This window comes from Bubalus bubalis, chromosome 2 (genome assembly GCF_019923935.1).
Source record: "Bubalus bubalis isolate 160015118507 breed Murrah chromosome 2, NDDB_SH_1, whole genome shotgun sequence".
In the NCBI taxonomy this organism is placed as follows: Eukaryota; Metazoa; Chordata; class Mammalia; order Artiodactyla; family Bovidae; genus Bubalus; species Bubalus bubalis.
This window is the reverse complement of record NC_059158.1, coordinates 142,612,891-142,628,118: the sequence shown is the minus strand read 5'-3', so window position 1 is coordinate 142,628,118 and position 15,228 is coordinate 142,612,891.

The following is a 15,228-nucleotide window of genomic DNA, read 5'->3' as shown; positions in this document are numbered from 1 at the left end:
ACATAAAACATGGTGACTATAGTTGATAACACTATTGTATAATTGAAATTTGCTAAGAGAGTAGGGGCTTCCCTGGTGGCTCAGACAGTAAAGAATCTGCCTGCAATGCAGGAGACCTGGGTTTGATCCCTGGATTGGGAAGATCCCCTGGAGGAGGATATGGCAACCCACTCCAATATTCTTCCCTGGAGAATCCCAAGGACAAAGGAGCCTGGTGGGCTACAGTCCATAGGATCGCAAACAGACATGACTGAGCGACTACAAACAAGATGCCTGTGTGAGGGTGGGGTGATTGATGTGTTCACCAACTAGATCGGGACAGTCCTTTCACCATGCCCATCAACCCCCCACAATGTACACTTTAAGTATCTTCCATTTTATTTTTCAATTATATCTCCATAAAGCCAAAATTGGGGGGGAAATGGAGGAAAGGAAGTGGGACCATCAGGCTCCCACTCAGCTGCTGGTACCTCGGGCCGCCTCCTCCCCAGGAAGTCTGGTCTGGCTCAGACTGGTTTTCGTGCCTTTTCTAGGGGTTGCTTGGTTTTTCACTTTGAGCACGTTGAGTACTGTATTTTTTTAAAGTCCTCTTGGTATTTTTATTGGACTCATATTACAGAGGGAATTTGAAGAATTTACATTTTTGATATTTGGTCTTCCTGTCCTACATACTACGCCTTTCCACTTGCTGCTGCCTTCTTTTGTCCTTCAGAAGTGTTTTTTGTTGTTGTTCCCATAGAGTTTCCATGCTTCTTGCTTTCCCATTTATTTCTCTTGCTTATCTCAGGTGTACAATCATATAATCTATAATGTCAAGTTTATACTCCTTTTCCCAAATTTATTTATTTATCTCTTGGTGGCACCACAGGGCATGTGGGATCTTAGTTCCCTGACCAGGGATCTAACCTGTGTCCCCTGGGTTGGCAGTGTGGAGCCTTAAGCACTGGACCACCAGGGAAGTCTTAAGTATTGTACCTTTAAAATGTAGGGCTTTGTTGCTATTTAACCATGCAAAGTGGCCTTCCTCTGTCAGTCTGTCATTTTGCTCCTGTCATTTCTCCCTAGGGATGTTTTGATGGGTCATTTGGAGGCCTGGAGGGGGCTCCAGAAATTGAGCTCAGTCTTGGATCTTCCCATAAGAATTTCTAACGTTGACTGGAAGAGTCCATTTTGTTAATGTTGCCTGGGAGAGTTCATTTTCTTCTATTCACTGCCTACCCTACCAGGTTGGTGGTTGTTTATTCATTTTTTTTTTTAATGTTAAGTGTGACATCTTGTTTTGGGGAAGAGCGGCTGTGGTTGAGGTCTACCCCAATTCTCTAAGTCTCACCTGGGCACAAGAATGACCCTCAGAGCACATTCTTTTTGTAGACTGACCTCCAGGCTTAAAGTTGACTCTCAGACTTCACCTCCCAGGCCACATCAGCCTTTGCTCATGGGGTAGAACCTCCATGCTTCCTTGAAGGGGAAGGCTGTTTATTTTCCTGTTTAAAAAAAATTAAGGATCTTCTTTCATGACAGAGGTCGAGGCACTGACCACAGTTAGTTACCCTGGCTGTGTTTTTGCATTCTCTGAGCATTTTAGAGCTCCCATTGCTAATTGTCCATGATGTTTTGGTAAAATAGGCCAAACAGAGTCTGTTGTCCTAGAAGTGAGAACAGATGCATGAGATGAATCAACAGAACAAGTACACAAGGAGTTCTTAGGCAGAGATGCCCGAGATTCGCATCCCTTTGCCTGTTTATTTAACATGTTTTTTATTGAATATCCACATGAGGCGGACTCTGTGCTAGCCCCTCGAGGTGAAATGGGACTACATAGACTCTACTTTTAAATTGCTTCCAGTCTGGAGGGAAGAGAGACACCAACAGATGCTGCTGTGAGGGAGCTGTGTGGAGAGTGGATGGGGATGGAGGACTCCCACCACACCTCTCTGGAGAAAGAAAAATGTGGAGACCACCTGAGCTCAGAGCCCTACTTTTTCTAGTTTCATAACATCCTTTTCTCCATCTGTAAATTGGGGGTAAAATAATGGCTGTTGAATAGGCTTGATATGAGGCTAAAATGACATCACGCAGGTGAAATGAATGCATAATTATTAGATATTTACTATATTCCCTGCTTTATGTCTTGTTATGTATGCGTGATTTAGATCTTACTAGTTTTTTTTTTTCTTTAATCTTTATTTATTTGCCTTTGCCAGGTCTTAGTTGTAGCATGCAGGATTTTTTAACAGTTCCCTATCAAAGATAAGAAAGTCTTCCTCAGTGATCAATGCAAAGAAATAGAAGAAAACAATAGAATGGGAAAGACTAGAGATCTCTTCAAGAAAATCAGAGATACCAAGGGAAATTTTCATGCAAAGATGGGCACAATAAAGGACAGACATGGTATGGACCTAACAGAAGCAGAAGATATTAAGAAGAGGTAGTAAGAATACATAGAAGAACTATACAAAAAAGATCTTCACGACCCAGATAATCATGATGGTGTGATCTCTCACCTAGGGCCAGATATTCTAGAATGTGAAGTCAAGTGGGCCTTAGGAAGTATCACTACAAAGTGGAGGTGATGGAATTCCAGTTGAGCTATTTCAAATCCTAAAAAATGATGCTGTGAAAATGTTGCACTCAATATGTCAGCAAATTTGGAAAACTCAGCAGTGGCCACAGAACTGGAAAAGATCAGTTTTCATTCCAATCCCAAAGAAAGGCAATGCCAAAGAATGCTCAAACTACCACACAATTGCACTCAACTCACAGGTTAGCAAAGTAATGCTCAAAATTCTCCAAGCCAGGCTTCAACAGTACATGAACCGTGAACTTCCAGGTGTCCAAACTGGATTTAGAAAAGGCAGAGGAACCAGAGATCAAATAGCAACATCCCTTGGATCATTGAAAAAGCAAGAGAGTTCCACGGAAACATCTATTTCTGCTTTATTGACTATGTCAAAACCTTTGACTGTGTTTATCACAACAAACTGTGGAAAATTCTTAAAGATATGGGAGTACCAGACCACCTGACTTGCCTCCTGAGAAATCTGTATGCAGGTCAAGAAGCAGCAGTTAGAACTGGACATGGAACAACTGACTGGTTCCAAATCAGGAAAGGAGTATGTCAAAGCTGTTCATTGTCACCCTGCTTATTTAACTTCTATGCAGAGTCATCATGAGAAACGCTGGGCTGGATGAAGCACAAGTTGGAATCAAGATTGCCGGGAGAAATATCAATAACTTCAGATATGCAGATGACACCACACTTATGGCAGAAAGGGAAGAAGAACTGAAGAGCCTCTTGATGAAAGTGAAAGAGGAGAATGAAAAAGTTGGCTTAAAACTCAACATTCAGAAAACTAAGATCATGGCATCTGGTCCTGTCACTTCATGGTAAATATATGGGGCAACAATGGAAACAGTGACAGACTTTATTTTTTTGGACTCCATATCATTGCAGATGGTAACTGCAGCCATGAAATTAAAAGAGGCTTGCTCCTTGGAAGAAAAGTTATGACCAACCTGGAAGCATATTAAAAAGCAGAGACATTACTTTGCCAACAAAGTTCTGCCTAGTCAAAGCTACGGTTTTTCCAGTAGTCATGTATGGATGTGAGAGTTGGACTATAACGAAAGCTGAACACTAAAGAATTGATGCTTTCAATCTGTGGTATTGGAGAAGACTCTTGAGAGTTCCCTGGACAGCAAGGAGGTCCAACCAGTCAAAGGTAAAGGAAATCAGTCCTGAATATTCATTGGAAAGACTGATGCTGAAGCTCAAACTCCACCTGATGCAAAGAACTGACTCATTTGAAAATACCCTGATGCTGGGAAGGATTGAAGGCGGGAGGAGAAGGGGACAATAGAGGATGAGATGGTTGGATGCCATCACCAACTCTATGGACATGAGTTTAAGTAAACTCTGGGAGTTGGTGATGGACAGGGAGGCCTGCCGTGTTGCAGTCCATGGGATCGCAAAGAGTTGGACACGACTGCACGACTGAATTGAACCAGAGATCGAACGCAGGACCCCTGCGTTGAGAGCACAGAGTCTTAGGCACCAGGGAAATCCCAAGACCTTACTAGATTTTAAGCTCCTTAAGGACCACCTACCTGATCCAACCGGATCATTCTCCTGAAAAACCCTGAAGGCTCCTCACTGACTTCCAAATTAGGTACAAATGTCTCTCATAGATCTTCTTCGATAGCGTCACAATGCGTGTGTGTTCAGTTGCTAAATCATGTCGGACTCTTTGCTATAGCATGGATTGTAGCTCGTTTGTCCATGGGATTTCCCAGGCAAGAATACTGGAGTGGGTTTCCATTTCCTTCTCTAGGGGATGGTCCCAACCCAGGACTGAAGCCACATCTCCTGCATTGGCAGTTGGATTCTTTGCTGCTTAGCCACCTGGGAAACCCACATAGTAACAATAACATTTATCGAGCACTTACTGAGTGTTAGGTGATTTTCTAAGCCCTTTTTACACGCATTCTCCCTTTCTGTATGAAAATCTTAAATCCCCAACATGTACCAAACCTCCTAAAGAAGAGAAATTAGGGGAAAAGCAATACTAAACAGGGAAGTTTGAGAATCACCTTGAGGGCCCCCATCATTAAAGGAAAAGCTCAACTATTCTGTATCCATTTGAATGGCAGTTAATGCTGAAAAGAATTCAGCTCTAGTGGGCCCCTTGCCTCCAGGCGGGTTCAGATAAGAGATTATAATTGTTATGGAGCCAGTCCAGTCCCTAAGATTGAAACAGAGATAATTCTTTGCTCTTTAACCTGAAGTTGGAGTCCTTTGCAGACAAATTGGGAAAAGAAGAGGGAGGCTGCAGGGGAGAAGGGAGACTTGTTTAATCTCTTTATTTTCAGGAAAACAATCATTTTAATGATTCGCCCTTTAATTTATAAAACAAACACAGCTGTGGCTTGATGCTCTTTATCTGATTTCAAAGGTGCTAACTTTTAAGCACTGGGTTCCAAGGGGGCTGCCCAATGCAGAGACCAATGGGGGTCACATTATGGCTCAGAAATGCTGCCTGGAGTTGGGGGGCAGGAGCTGGGGGAACCCAACTGCTGTCAGCACCCGGGGCCTTCTACGTGAAGACCCATGGGTGTGTACCAGAGCTGGCACACCTATTTGCGGATGGTTTCAGATCCACACACACAGTCTTTGATAGTTAAGATTCCTCAGGTCTGTGTAACACAGAACCACAAGGGGCTGCTTTCCCCGTGGTGAGTGTCCTTTATATGCTATAAACCCAGGACTGTTGGTTTCATTGGTTCCCAAGATGTAGGATGGCGCCTGGCACTTGTGTGTGTGTGTTAGTTGCTCAGTTGTGTCCAACTCTTTGTGACCCAATGGTCTGTGGCCCACCAGGCTCCTCTGGCCATGGAATTCTCCAGGGAAGAATACTGGAGTGGGTTGCCATTTCCTTCTCCAGGGGATTTTCCCGACCCAGGAAAATCCAACCCGGGTCTCTTGCATTGCAGGTACATTCTTTACCATCTGAGCTACCAGGGAAGTCCACTGGCACTTAGTAGGCTTCATGAGATTTTTTTCAGTCAATCAAAAGGCATTTATATTAAGTGCAATGTGGAATTAGATACCAGAACAGTGAAAAAACATTAGTGGAAAAACTGGTGGAATTTAAATCAAGTCTGTAGTTTACCTAAGTAATGGCCAATGTTAATTATATTAGTTTTAACCAGTGTATTGGGTTGGCCGAAAAGTTCATTTGGGTTTTTCATAAGCTGAGATGGAAAAACCCGAATGGACCTTTTGGCCAACCCAATACCATGGTTATGTAAGATGGTAACAGTAGCAGAAAAGGAGTGTATAGGTGAAGAGTATACAGGAACTCTCTGTACTATTCTTGCAACATTTCTGTAATATTAAAGAATAAAACATCATTAAAAAATTATGAGGTTAGGGAAAAAGTTATAGAGGCACATGAAGAAACAAAACATCACATGAAAGATAACATCATCACCCCCACAAAGCACTGATAAAAAAAATATATGTATGACCTAAGAGCTGTTGTTGATAATTTAGTCAGAGAATAAATGACCAGTGCTTCTCAAACTTCTTCATAGAGGTACACCGATGGCTGAGAGAGAGAGAAGGGGCCCTATTTAAGGATAAAATCTCTTTAAGATTTAAACTTTAAAATTGTAAGTATTTTCATTCCTTTTTAAGGTGTTTGTTTTATATAAAATATTGATACTGCCCCCACAATTTTAAGTAAAAATAGATACTTTAGGAAGATTTTCCATGTTTATTTTGTGGTTTTAGGTACCATGGGGTTATACATTTGTGCATCACAGAAGTATGTGTCCCCTGTGACAGTATATAAGCTCTATGTTTCTGGAAAACAGCAACAGCTAAGGAAACCCTCACCCTGTTTGTTCTGCAAATGGGTAACTACAAAAGACCAGTCTGTCTGCCATGGAATATTCCAAGGTAATTCTTTCATCTGACTCCCAAAAGACTTGGCGATGACTCCCTTGTCTTCCTGCCTTCATAAAATCTCAGGATCCTTCCTTTTCTTTCATACCTTCCTCATTAATGAATGTTCTTCCTATTGCAATAGCCTGAGTAGAATCACCTTCACTGTTTGCTACATTTTGTCTTTCATGCCTGTTTGAAAAATAAGAGATGTATGGACAGAGCCTGTCTCAATGGCTGGTACAGAAGATGTAAATGTTTTATAGCATTAACAGCTACCACTGTGAGAATCAAACTTTAGAGCTAGAAGCCCTCTTTAAATAGTATCCTGAACCACCCCTTCACTTTGCAGCCAGGGAAACTGAGGTCCAGAGGGTTAACATGAGGTTACACAGCAGGTGAAGGGCAGGATGGTCTCCCCACCTCAGGCCTTCCCTCACCTGGTGATGCATCCTTCCATCTTTCCCCCGTTATGTCACATCTGGAACTAACAGGGACCATTTTTCTCACACTGTAGGGACCACTGAGTCTGAATCATCATCTCTCTAGAACCCAGCAAAGTGCATTGCATGTGGTGAACATGGGTGGGTGAGTGAGCTAAATTCTTGCTTTCTTCTAGAAGTTGAAGAGTTGTATTTCTGAAATTCTTCAGAAGAGATATAGACTCTAAGTTGGCACACTTTATATTATCTCTGGCCAGTGGATAAGAAATAAGTTGACACAGTCTGACTAAACAAATCTTCTCTGGAATTTTCAGGGCCTTGAGACCAATATTATACCCTACTTGGGCCCCAGGGGGTCTACTCCCTATGGCTTATATGGGACAGGGGCCACTAGATAAGTAGAGTAGACGGTAGGAAATATAAACTCAGAAACCAGACTCCTGGAGTACAAGAGCCCCCTCTGCCATCTTACTAGATGCATGACCTTGAGCAAGCTTTGTCCCTCTCTGAGCCTCAGTTTCCTCCTTTGTAAAATGGGGATAGTATATGTGCTGCCGAAGCGAGCACTGTAAAATGGGGATAATGATAATATATCTATTTTATGGATGACGATGTTGATGATGATGATGGTGTGTGTGTGCGCACACGTGCTTGGAACAGTGCCTGGCTCTTGGATAGTTTGTACAAGTGTAGGTTATTTTATTATTGAGAAAATCCCAAATTAACTTTTTGGCTAACCCAATATTTTTCTATGGTGGAGAAAAGGTAAAATGACTTCACCTATCCAGTCCATCCTGAACGAGATGAGCCCTGGGATTTATTTGGAAGGAATGATGCTAAAGCTGAAACTCCAGTACTTTGGCCACCTCATGAGAAGAGTTGACTCATTGGAAAAGACTCTGATGCTGGGAGGGATTGGGGGCAGGAGGAGAAGGGGACAACAGAGGATGAGATGGCTGGATGGCATCACTGACTTGATGGACGTGAGTCTGAGTGAACTCCGGGAGTTGGTGGTGTACAGGCAGGCCTGGCGTGCTGCGATTCATGGGGTCGCAAAGAGTCAGACACGACTGAACGACTGATCTGATCTGATCTGATCTGATGTATATATTCTATAGCCTCTCTGGTTCCTCCTAGAAATATGTGTTTAATAGAAAGCCAGCATAGATTTGGCTCTAGAATCAACTGTGAGAAAAAGCATCTTCTGTGCTTTGGGATGTTTCCCGTGTCATGGGGAGAAGTGCCTTGAAAGTTCCTCACAGACCCGCCTGTCCCTGGTTCTTGGTCCCACTCTGTAGGCCTGAGTGGATAATCAAGTAGGAGTCCACATTGTTTCCGAGGTCACCTGAGAGGAGGCTCTGTCCTCCGACCCTCCCCACTTCCTCTGCCATGGCTGGGGGAGCACAGGTCTCCCCAGGGCAAGGCTTTCTCTCCTACAAAAGTCAGCTTGGGAAGGCGGTGCCCCTGTGCACCAGCGTTCCCTTTGGCTTTTGTCGGCATCAGACTTGAATTCCCTGAGGAAATTGGATAAACACAAGAACTCAGGATGTAATCCAATGAGAGAAGTTTCTATTTTAACTAAGAACTCCTACCCCAAACTGGATTGCCTTCTGTGGCAAGGCCATTTATAATGGGAAGAGAGAGAGGGTAGTTAACAGGCTCAAGAGAAAATGTCTTGGACTTGCTTTTATATGTGGAATGGCTAGAATAAGCGGCCAGAAGAAAACAAGTGTCCTGTGAGGAACTGTATATTCATGAGTCATTGCCTGTCTGCTTCCCAAAATGATTTTAGGATGTTTAATGTTAAAGACACACGTACAATGAATCTGTAGTAAATAGATAGTCGTACATAGAAACCCACAGAAAAATAGTAAATGCTATGTGTATATATCATACATATTCTCCATTTACTATTTATACATACATATATATTTAAGAAACATAAACCATAACACATATATGGTAAATGGAGATATAAATATAAGAAAAATCTATGCTGATATATTTGTTGTAATTGAATACTGAACGTAGTTCTGGGATTTCTGGCAACCAACACAAAATAGGAAACCCAAAGTGGCTGTATAATTTTCATCTGGTAAAAAGATGAATACCAGAGTGGAATTATGGGAATTACCAAGACCCACGAAGACAATTATTTAGGAGAACAAAGTTTTGTGTTGCCAAAGAACCCTAGTAAAAGCATTCTGGTCAGAAACTCCCCTGTAAGTGCCTCCCTCTCAGGCTGATTTTGTGTTTATAGTTGGTTTAGCACCAGGTGTGTTCTGTCTCAGAGTTAGAAATAGCCAATCCAGGAAGTAAACAGCTTCAAAAAGGATGAAAACCGTATGCATCCCTCTTGGGCCAGAGACTGTGGGAACATGAAGAGAAACATACCATCACCCCAAAAAAAGCTTCAGTGGAATCTCCTTTAAGCAAGTGATAAAGTCCTTGAGATGCCGTTGGATTCCATGAACAAGTCATTTTCATTGACATAGATGTATTAACACAGGCTCAAAAATGCATCGTTGGCCCAGAGAGAATATAGAGCCAAAGTCGGGTACTGTTTACTCTGCTGAATAAGCCTTAGAAGACTCACAAATGTTTTTTCTTGTGTAAAACTGAGAAGGAAACTAACAAGGAATTCTTCTAATACATAGGCCATGAGCTTAGCCCATGTGGAAGTTAGCCTGACTGACATCTACACAAGTCTGCTCTTTGACCTGTACTCAACCTCCTATGTAGACCTGCATCCTGCCTTGTCCTTGGGAGCTAGGGCCGTTGGTAACTGACGTGTGGCTTAAGTGGGTGCTAATGGAGGAAACCGTTCCCTTCTACCTAGACCTCACCTCACCCCTGGGGCCACAGCTCCTGAGAACCCAAGAACAAAGGACAGCTTATACACCTACCCAGTTTGGTGGGGGGAGGAAGTGCTAAAAAGGACATTGTTGGGTCAATTGGGGAAAGAATTGTGTCAATGTTAAATTTACTGAAGTTGATAATATACTATGGTTATGTAAGAGAAGCTTTGTATTCTGAGTAAATATACACTAATATATTTAGAGGTAAAAGGCTGTGATATATGTATTAGGGCTTCTCCAGTGGCTCAGCGGTGAAGAATTCACCTGCAGTGCAAGAGATGCAGGAGACATGGGTTTGATCCCTGAGTGGGGAAGATCCCTGGGAGGAGGGCATGGCAACCCACTCCAGCACTCTGGCCTGGAGAATTCCATGGACAGAGGAACCTGGAAGGCAGGGGGCTCTTGCATCCATGGGATCACAAAGAGACACAACTGAGTGACTTTCACTTTCATATGCATATATTTACTCTCAAAAGACTCAGAAAAATATATTACATATATGTTCATATATATCCATGTACACATATAATTTACATATATATAATAAATATATATATATAAAGGAGAGAAAGCGTGAGAGCAGATGATGAAACAAATGGGTAAAATGTTAATAGGAGAAACTGAGTAAAAAGTAAATAGACATTCTATGTTTAATTTATGTTCTTGCAACATTTCCACACGTTTGAAATTATTTTCAAATAAAAATGTTTATGTTTAGATTAAGGCTGTCCTCTGCCCACAGCTCTCTGCTATAAGTACTCTCTTGAAGGTCCCACACCCACGCTAGTGTTCCCCACTTGACAGTCTCTCGGTGGTCCAGATCCCTATCGTTGGTGACATGATCTCTCTATAGCCCTGACGCTGTTGAACATCACCTTCTGCTTGGAGCTCTTTGCAGATCTGCCCCGTCACACTCTGAGGATGTCATCTCAATCATTCCCAGTACTCATGCTTTAATAAATGGAGGCCCTCTCAAGATTTGGTCTTTAATTCTGTTCTCTTTTCACTCTCTCTCTTTTTCAGCACCTGGACCAGAAGTGGGAAGATGATAGTAGAAATGACTTCCAGAATTGTATGTTTACTCCTACCATTCTCCTAAACTCTAGAACTGCTTCTAGCTCAGCCTCAGCCTATTAGAGACACCCATGCTCTTTTTCTCTGACTCAATCCCGTTCTAAGGTTACTTTGCAGAAAATTCAGACTCATGACCCCAATGTCTTCGTTGCATCTCCTCATTCTCTTCTACAATAAATCTCATTCTTAGCCTTCTTTGCCATGGTCACTCCTCTAACCTAGTCAGGTCCTTATCATTCTTGCTCTCACTGTTAGAACAGTCTTTAACTGTTCTACCCATCTCCAAGTTCTGCATTTTTGTCCTGTCAAGAACGTATAGTATTAAAATTCTGATCTGATCAGGTCACTTTTATGGTGGCATCTCTTCATGACTCCCTAGTATCAACAGAATAAAATCCAAATACATTAGCATTTGAAATTTTCCATAATTTAACTATATCCATTTAAAAACACCATACACTCCATGCTTCAGGGCTGGTCACTGTGCCTGGAATCCTCCTGAATTTTGCTGACCCTGGATCTCTGCCCCTCCTTCTGCTTATAATACTTCACCCTTCCTACCATCCAAGGCTGAACACTAATACTGCCTGTTAAGAAGTCCTCCAGAGTCCTCCTGAGCTGAGTTAATCTCTCACTCTTCTGAGTTCCCTTGTGTACAACAAGCACCATTGTTATACATCTGGTGCTTCATACTCTGGAGCCAAGACTGTCTGTTAGAGGATCTCCCAGGCCCCTGTGTTCCTCCAAGCTCAGTCACTAGGTGGGGTGCCCCAGGAGGAGCATGGCCTCTGAACTGAGGTGGAGCCTGAAGCTCTCACAGGTGGGACCTGTCCTCTCACTGCACTCCCTACAGCTGAATGGCAAGTTGTTTCTCTGAGGGAGACCTGAATGGCGGGCAACCCTTGCTGCCACAGAGGCCCTGGGGAAGCAGCCAGATTGACTGGTGCCAGCTAGCTATGGAAGCACTATTGTCTTATTCTCCCTCTGAACCCTCAACTCCACTGTTCTCTAGGCTCACACATTTTCTGAAATTGTGCTCCAAGTACTTTACTGAGAAAGTGTGGAGGGGACCAACAGGGCTCCCCAATCACGAAGCTGGTGGCCTGAGTACAGAGCAAAGAACAGTTTTCAAATTGTGTGTGAGCTTCTGCAGAGTGCAGCCCAGGCTCCTGCCTCTACTACTGTCCCCTAACCCCTGTTAGAGATGTGCTTCTGCATCTGGGTCTCCGGCCTATTGGGTAAATGTTTCATGCAACTGACAAGGCCTTGTCCCCTTGTCATTTGCCTGCTGCCCCTGGGTTACAGCTGAGAGATTGGCTAAACCTCCCCAACTTTCCTGTGGTGGAGATCACTGAATCCTTGATACTACTGTCCCCTTAAGAAAGAAAGAAATGAGAGTCATGAGCAGAGCAGACGTGTGTCCTTATAAATGGGATTCTCCCCTTGACACTCACACTCCCCTTACTGTCCCATTCTTTCCCCCAAACCCAGACTAGTGAGAAACTGCTGAGAAACAACGTCCACAATTAAATATAAGGTCACATTTAGTTCAGCACCACTGGCTGCTTAATTGGCTGATTCTATAGCTTCTTTTGGGTGACTGATACTGATGCTGAAGTTGAAACTCCAATTCTTTGGCCATCTGATGCGAAGAACTGACTCATTGGAAAAGATCCTGATGCTGAGAAAGATTGAAGGAAGGAGGAAAAGGGGACAACAAAGCATGAGATGGTTGGATGGCATGACTCACTCGATGGACATGAGTTTGAGCAGGCTCCGGGAGTTGGTGATGGACAAGGAAGCCTGGCATCCTGCAGTCCATGGGGTTGCAAAGAGCTGGACACAACTGAGCAACTGAATTGAACTGATAGCTTCTCTCCTCATCTGCCAACACAGTGTCTAACAAACTGGCTTGCAGGGAAATTAATCCTCAGGTTCCTGAGACCCAGCTGGAGTAGGATCTGTTTCCTTCATGGGCATCTGTTCATTTGTGAGGTTGTTGGGTGGGGGCCAGGGTACAACTGCATGGAACTTAGTGGAGCTAAGTCCAGAGGTCCTGTGGGAAACTTACAGGGGCTCAGAGGACCAACCATCCTAAAGAGGGGTTGTCAGCTTCTTGGAGGGAAGCTCTAGCCTTTTGTTAGGGTCCAGGACAAGCAGCCTAATCTTTTTCTGGGTCTCAGATTCTTCCCATGTAAAAATGGGTAATAATAACAACTGTTACTATAGTGTTACCTACAAATAAGGATTACATAATGTTGTCTATGTGTGACGCGCCTGGTACCCATCACTAGGGCAGTGATGAGACTGGATAAGCAAATGAAGTCCTGTTGCCCAAGGCAGATGTTTTCAGCCCTCAGTGGACAGTGAAAGTATTAGTCGCTCAGTTGTGTTCAACTTTTTGCGACTCCATGGACTGTAGTTTGCCAGGCTCCTCTCTCCATGGAATTCTTTGGGCAAGATTACTGGAGTGGGTAGTCATTCCCTTTTCCAGGGGTTCTTCCCAAGCCAGAGATCAAACCTGGATCTCTGCATTGCAGGTGGATTCTTTATCATCTTACCATCAGGGAGGGAACTGTAAATGATGGGCAGTGGGGAGAGGGCATGTCTCTTAGTGGATGGGAGGCAGCTGTGAAGTCAACCCAGCTGGAGCAGAGTTGAAGCTTGAGTTTTTAAGGAGACAATTACTGTCACAAGGGAAGGCATCTGGGGGTGGTCCAGGTGGAACATCCCTCCTCCCAAGTTTATTCACTTACTGACTGTGGCCATAAGAAGGACGGCATCTATCCAGGCATCCTGATTGTCATTATCATTATCCAGATTTGGAGTGTGGTTTGCACACATCTATGTTCATGAATGCATTTGATCCTCAGAACAACCTATGAAGTTCACATTTCCAGATGAGACAATGAGGCTCAGAGAGGTTGTTATTTGCCTCACTTGGCCACAGGCCTGGGTGAGAAATGGGGATTTGAAGTCCATTATTTTCTGAGTCCAGCAGTGCATTATGCCATCGTGATGACAGACACCTCTAACATTGCTGAGGGCATGGGTTGCTTATGACCCTTCTAAACATTGCTGGGAGAAGTTGCCATCGATGTCTGATTTAACTCTCTGTCCATAAATGCGCAAGTCACCAAACTCCACTGCTGGTGAAAGAAAGTGCCAGCCCTGCCATAGATTGAATGTGTGTGTCCCAGCAAAATTCATATGCTGAAGCATAATCCCCCAAATTATGGTATTTGGAGGTGGAGCATTTGGGAGGGGATTAGGTCATGAGGGTGGAACCCTCACAGGGGGATCAGCGGCCTAATAAAACAGACCCAGGAAGGAGCTCAGTCCTCACCTCCCAGAGGTATTACTGGGAGGTGGATGTGACACACTCCTCCAACTGGACTCTGGGAGTCTGTAGAGACATCTTGATAAGCCATACTAATATCAGTACTGATTTTGAAGAAGCATTTCTTCTGTTTTCTAGGAAGGTGAATACTCATTATAGTCTTTTCACAAACTCCCCACCTTTAATTCAATATGTGAAATGGCCTCTGGGTAGACTTGGATTATGACAACAGAGCTGTGAGATTCCATGATGTTTTCAAAGGTTCCCTTGTATATAGTTTCCTTCCTTCCTCCTTTTCCTCCTCTCTGAAGCCTTAGAGCTCCATAATTGTCAAGTTCTGTGACCATTTATTTGAATTTCTCCTATGAAGAAACTGCTGTCCTAAACCCCACATGTGAGGCCACGTGACTCAGACACATAACTGTCTCTAAGCACATTGTAATTTAATGGAAGATAATGTTTGTATGCCAAAGAATGTTCAAACTACCGCACAAGTGCACTCATCTTACATGCTAGTAAAGCAATGCTTAAAATTCTCCAAGCCAGTCTTCAACAGTACGTGAACCGTAAACTCCCAGATGTTCAAGCCGGATTTAGAAAAGGCAGAGGAACCAGAGCTCAAGTTGCCAACATCCTCTGGATCATCAAAAAAGCAAGAGAGTCCCATAAAAATGTCTATTTCTGCTTTATTGACTATGCCAAAGCCTTTGACTGTGTGGATCACGACAAACTGTGGAAAATTCTGAAAGAGATGGGAATCCCAGACCACCTGACCTGCCTCTTGAGAAATCTGTATGCAGGTCAGGAAGCAACAGTTAGAACTGGACATGGAACAACAGACTAGTTCCAAATAGGAAAAGGAGTACGTCAAGGCTGTACATTGTCACTCTGCTTATTTAACTTATATGCAGAGTACATCATGAGAAACGCTGGACTGGAAGAAGCACAAGCTGGAATCAAGATTGCCGGGAGAAATATCAATAACCTCAGATATGCAGATGATACCACCCTTATGGCAGAAAGCAAAGAAGAACTAAAGAGCCTCTTGATGAAAGTGAAAGAGGAGAG